The sequence below is a fragment of the Odocoileus virginianus genome, unplaced genomic scaffold (genome assembly GCF_023699985.2).
Source record: "Odocoileus virginianus isolate 20LAN1187 ecotype Illinois unplaced genomic scaffold, Ovbor_1.2 Unplaced_Scaffold_55, whole genome shotgun sequence".
Lineage (NCBI taxonomy): Eukaryota > Metazoa > Chordata > Mammalia > Artiodactyla > Cervidae > Odocoileus > Odocoileus virginianus.
In genome coordinates, this window is record NW_027224317.1 from 5,991 (window position 1) to 12,330 (window position 6,340).

The 6,340-nt window shown below is 49.5% G+C and overlaps 1 pseudogene; it reads right to left on the minus strand.

Moving 5' to 3' along the window:
- Window positions 1-807: 807 nt before the first annotated feature.
- LOC110129496 (lingual antimicrobial peptide-like) lies at window positions 808-2,668 on the minus strand (annotated as a pseudogene).
- Window positions 2,669-6,340: the final 3,672 nt, after the last annotated feature.

The window sequence follows — 6,340 nt, forward strand, 5'->3', positions numbered from 1 at the left end:
GACCTAATCGCCTCCCAAAGGCCCTGTCTCCTAACACCATCCCCTTGGTGACCTCAGCTTGCACTGCGGGAAGAGTCAGTGTGAAGACCAGAGAGCTGCTCACACATACCGCCTGCACCAGCCAGGCTCTTGGTTTAACTGGCAAACCCTCTGAAGGAACTGCAAGCAGGCTGAGGTCCGCGTGCTCAGCCTGCCCTGGCGGGCTCTGTGTTCATGCTGTGTTGTCTTCACTGAACTGTGCTTCCACAGGACTGGTTTTTCCATCGCATTTAGTTGCATCGTATCATGTCCACACAGAGAGACATGCTTTGTCCATGTCAACTCTGTCATTCAACTGATGACAGTTTGTGAAGCTATGTCTCGGCTCAATGCCCGGCACATCCAGGAGTAGGACAAGTCCATGCCTATAGAGACCTTACGGCCCAAAAGGGAATCAGAAGTGTATCCACGTGTGCACAAGGCAGGGGTAAGAAGCATAAACCAAACGGAAGTGAGGGCTGCAGCAGGGGGACAGAGGAGGGGGTTTCCTCCTGAGCAGGGGTCGGGGGTTTCCCTCGGGCCTGGAGTTCTGGTGATTCTGGACCCTTGGGGTGCATGTTTGAGGGGAGACGAGGGGCAGGCCAGGGTGCCCTGGGCCGGGAAGCAGGAAGGACAGCAGACAGAGGGGCTGGGGAAGGTCAGGCCCCCAAGGAACAGGGGGATCAGAGCACCCACTATGATCCCCCGATGGTTCCGGTAAGGAGCTCAGAGAGCATCCTCAGGGATTTTGGAATTCGCCTGGGATCAGACACCACACAACAACCGCAGTGACCAGTGGGCAATTCTTTAATTTTGAACAAAATTTATTCTGGTTTCAATTTTAGATGCTCTGTCGAAGGGTGCAGTTTCTGACTCTGCATCGTCCCGGCCGTGTCTTCGTCTTCTTTTACTTCCTTCTGCAGCATTTTACTGGGGCCCCGAGACAGGTGCCAATCTGTCTCATGTTTCCAGGGCACCGATCGGCACACAGATGCCTTTATTCCTATGGCAGCTTTGAGGAGTTTTTATTCCTTGAGTAAATCCTAAAAAGAGAACAAAGAGGGAAAAAACGTGTCAGCAGGAAAAGCGGCATCTCGAGAAGGGCAGCTGTGTGCCCTCTGAGCGAGGCCCTGGGGCTTTCTGTGCTGAGATGCGGACACGGCCTCGTGACAACAGGATGTGAGTCCAGGACACCGTGGACCAGCTTCCAGACAGACGCTGGCCCTGCCCGGGCCCCGGTGGACCCTCACGTTTCCAGAAGCGGAGGCTGAGGGACTGGGGCGTGAGGAGCACGGTTGTGTGCGGGGTCAGCTCCACCTCGAGGGCAAAGACCCGGAAGCTCGGCTACATCCACCTTCCGGCCAGGAGTCAGAAGCGGCCCGCGGGCGTCTATTTTCACTGTTTAGTTTTCCAACTCAAGGAGTCAGTCAAGTAGTGGAGCTGAGATAGGAGGAAAAGATGCAGCTGAAAGTGTAAGAAGTGTTTAAAGAGAACTTACTCTCAAAGTAACTTACAACTGAGAGTGACAATGGTTCGGAAAAAAAGTTTTGTATCATTGTCTCTACTGACTCAGAGCTCTCAGCGCTGGAGCGAGTCAGCCCCTCTCCTCCTCCCTTTGTGGTTTCCTCCTGACCAGCGGCCTTCCCGCTTTCCTCACAGGCTCTCCTCATCCCTTTGTGGTTTCCTCCCGACCAGTGGCCTTCCAGCTTTCCTCACAGGCTCTCCTCATCCCTCTGTGGTTTCCTCCCGACCAACGGCCTTCCCGCTTTCCTCACAGGCTCTCCTCATCCCTTTGTGGTTTCCTCCCGACCAGTGGCCTTCCAGCTTTCCTCACAGGCTCTCCTCATCCCTCTGTGGTTTCCTCCGGATCAGCGGCCTTCCAGCTTTCCTCACAGGCTCTCCTAATCCCTTTGTGGTTTCCTCCCGACAAATGGCCTTCCCGCTTTCCTCACACGCTCTCCTCTTCCCCTTCTGGTTTCGTCCAGACCAATGGCCTTCCCGCTTTCCTCACAGGCTCTCCTCATCCCTTTGTGGTTTCCTCCTGACCAGCGGCCTTTTCTTGCTTTTATGAAAAAGAAAAAAGGAGAGTCACTTAACAGAGGCATCTTCTGTTTCCTCCTCATGAAACCAATGAGGAGATGGGCTCAGAAGCTCTGACTCGCTAGAGTGGCTTAGAAACAGCCAGGAACTTTGCAGGGCGGTTCTCAGACCCCTCCCGCTACTAAGGACTCAGCGCTGGCTTCTCAGAAGCATCACATATGGTGGGTTTAGTCTGACCCCGTGTAGATGAGGGTAGCAGGACAGAAGGGGGTAGAAACAGGAGAGAGAGCCCGCGGCTCCCCCCGGGGCTCCCACGAGCTCACCTGACCCAGCAGACAGGACCACGAAGAGGAGCGCGAGGAGCAGGTGATGGAGCCTCATGCTGGCGGCCGGAGCTCTGGGGCTGACGCTGGAGAAGAGGCTGCGCTTGCCGCTTTATAAAGGTCCCAGGTTCCGGGAGGAATTCCGCGCTGGCTGTGGATTTGGTTCTTATGAACTGGTTAACTGAGTCTCTTTCTGTGTGTCCTGGGAGTGGCCTTTATAGCACAGAGCAGGATCAGTCACTCTTATGCTAATGAGGCTGTATATGTATCTGTATATATGTATCTGTTTATTTATGGACCTTGCAGGAAAAAATCTATACTACAGGGTCAATTTAGATACATGCTATAGTACTACACTATAGTGTAGAAAGAAGTGAGACTGAATCGTTGTCTATTGTGTCTCTTCATGGAAAATGCTGCTTTTCAGGGAACTCTGCTTAATGGGAACAGATTTTTTTGTTTTTGTTGGATGGGAAGGGTGTTTGGAGGAGAATGGATACATGCATATGCATGGCTGAGTTTCTTTGCTGTCCACCTGAAACTATCACAACATTATTAATCAGCTATATTCCAATTCAAAGTTTTTTTGAAAAAGTGATTTAGAAAAATGCTGTTTTTTACAGGACTTCCTTGATGGTCCAGTGGGTAAAACTCTGTACTCCCAAGTATAGCAGGTCAGGGAACTAGATCCCACATGCCACAACTACGACCTGGTGCAGCCTAAATAAAGAAATAAAATAACAATTTGTGTGTTTTAAAGATCTATGGTTTGCAGCACAAAGAGGTTTTTTTTTTTTTTTTTTTTTTTAAGAAAGCTGATGATGCAGTTTTATGTGTAAGACTGGGCATGAGTTTTCATAGAAGGAAGTTTCCAAAAGGCTTGCAGGGTGCCATGGTGAGTTTCAAGAGAGTTTCTTGCCACAGATCCTCACTAGTGGGACATGGCCCTTGTAGGAATTCTCCAATTGCAGTGGCTTATTTTTCCTAGGCAAGATCTAAAGATGACTGCTTTGCAGAGATGTTAATCTGGAGATAAAGCCCAGGGGCATCTCTGTCCATCAGGGAAGGGTCCTGTTGCTTCAGCAAGGAGGTCACACACCCAAGAAACCATGGGGTGGCTCACCAGAAACCAGAGATGAGTTAATATAGGAGAGAGGGAAGGGTTAATTTAGGTAAAGTCTAAATGGATTATTAGTTTTCACAGGTTCAGAGCCAAACAAGGCCATGTGGATCATGGTTGCTTCATGCCTGGGCTGAGAGGTAACTCAGGGTTTCATTCTTTAAAGGGAAGATAAATGCTGTGTCCCCAAACCTTTAACCTGTGAGTAGGAAATTGAGGCAGTGTCTTTCCGGGAGAGTGCATCACTTCCTCAGGCAAGAAGGGGTGTCCCAGTCCTACAGATAAGGTTTTGAAGAGCAAAGCCCTTCACATCTATGACTCCACAAACTCAGGTGTTGTCAGCACGGAGCCCTGGGTGTTAATGGGCAGAGGCCGTTGTTCCCAGTTCCCTTCTCCTGTGGATGGGGTGGGTGCCATGGCTTCTGATGGTCACCCGGGTCACACCCCGGTCACACCTGTCCTCAGAAGGGGACTAGGGCTGGGTCTAATGCTGTGTTCCCCCACTGACACTTTTAGTAGTTTTTTCTTTGAACTTGTCCCACAATCATATTTTGCAATGAGCCTTGCTCAGTAGCTGGCCACTTGTATTCAAGTTACCACTTTGAGTTCCCCTAAACAAACCCGCCAGGTAGGTATGACCCAAGTTTTATACAAGATGGTCCTGAGGACTAGAAAGCCATGTCTGAGGCCACAGGCAAAACTGACTGAAAAAGTCAATTAAAATTGGCTGCAAATCCAACAAAAAGTTGTGTCCAAGGCCTCAGCATGCTAAGTGGCAGTGGTGTAACTTGGAGCAAAATCACCCTCTCTTCACAGGGTCCGGCGTGCTGCCTACAGTCAGCACAGGGTCCTGAGAACTTCACCAGGGCATTCTCCTGTAAGGTGAAAGCTAGCATAGTGCTGTCAAAGGCCAGCTATCAGGTGCTGATGAGACCGGAAGTGGGCGAGCACAACCGTTAAAAGAATGACAGGGATTTCCCTGGTGGTCCAGTTGTTCAGAATCTGCCTTGCAACGCAGGGGATGTGGGTTCAGTCCCTGACCTGGGAACTAGGATTCCACGTGAAAGAGAGAAAGTGTCGCTCAGTCGTGTCCAGCTCTTTGCCACCCCCATGGACCCTGGCCCACCAGGCTCCTCCATCCATGGCATTTTCCAGGCAAGAATACTGGAGTGGGTTGCCATTCCTTCTCCACTTACCGTGGGGCAACTAAACCAGTGTGCTGAGATGAACATCCTGCATACCGCAACTAAGACCTGAAGTAAATATTTTTTTAAAATCCCTTTGTGACACGGCAGCTAGGTGACACACCCAGAGGCGCCGTGACAGTTCCACGGCTGGTCATAAAGGCCTAAAAGTGGGTGCTGACCCAGTTCCTGGAAATCCCCACCCTTTCTGAAAATAGCTGGCACACTCCTCCCACTCATCAGCCTATGAAATGACCCCCCCCCCCCTATAAACACTGACAGCCCCATACCCTGGTGCTGGGCTTGCCTTCCAGGATGGCCCACACTCTCTGTGTAGCGTGTTTCCTCCCTGGATTGACCTTCTTTCACTTCACTGTGACTCGCTCTTGAATTCCTGCCTATGTGAAGCCAAGTACCCACACTTGGCGGCCATCCCAGGGACTCGGACATGACCTGGGATGTGACCATCCTCTCTCACCCCACTCTCTTGCCTGCAGCACTGCTGCCATCTCCTCCAGCCTCAGAGATCCCTGGAGCGTTAAAAGAACACCGTCTTTTCAGGTTGTTCATTGTTTCCTTTGCTGTGCAGAAGCTTTCAGTTTGATGGATCCTACCGTCTAGCTTTGTTTTTGTGGCTTGTGCTTTTGGTGTCAAGCTCAAAACCATCCTTGTGGAGACCCATGCCAAAGAATTTTTCTCCTATGCTTTCTTTTAGGAGTTGTGTGGTTTTTGTAAACCTTTAATCTATCTTGTGTTGAATTTTGTATATGATATAAGAGATCTTACTTGCTCAACCAGGGACGGAACTTGTGCCCCCTGCATTGAAAGCTAGGGATCTGAACCACTGGATTGCCAGGGAAATTCCAGTTGGAATTGCTAATTTGTCTGTTTCTCTGCTTATTCCTATAAGTTTTCTTTAAGAATTTTAAACTTCCTTTGCTAAGTACATTCTGATTCAGTATTCATATGTATTCTTGATGACTTACACATTTTATCATTAGGATAAATACCCCTCTCTATATCTGGTCCTTGTCCTAGAAGTTACTTGATTGTGTGCCATGCTTAGTCACTCAGTCGTGTCTGACCTCTGTGACCCCATAGACTGTAGCCTGCCAGGCTCCTCTGTCCATGGGGATTCTCCAGGCAAGAACACTGGAGTGGGTTGCCATGCCCTCCTCCAGGGCATCTTCCCAAACCAGGAATCGAACCCAGGTCTCCCACATGGCAGGCAGATTCTTTACCATCTGAGCCACCAGGAAGCCTGTCAATTAACCAATACAGCCTCCTATGTTTTCTTTAAATTAATGTTTCCATAGCATATCTGTTGTCTCAACAGTGAAGAATCTGCCTGAGATGCAGGAGATGCAGAGACATGGTTTTGATTCCTGGGAGGGGGAGATTCCCTGGAGGAGGGCATGGCAACCCTCCAGCAGTAACCTTGCCTGGATGATTCCATAGGGGTCTCAAGAATTGTTGGACACGACTGAGCATCTAAACAACAGAAGCAGCATATCTGTTTCCATCCTTTCCTTTTTAACCCATTTCCCTTTATATATGATATCTCCAGTGGGTTTATTACAGATAACTGATATCTGATTCTTGATGTTTTTTTCTTTTCTACTGAAATGATCATCTCTTTCCTTAACATAGGTGTC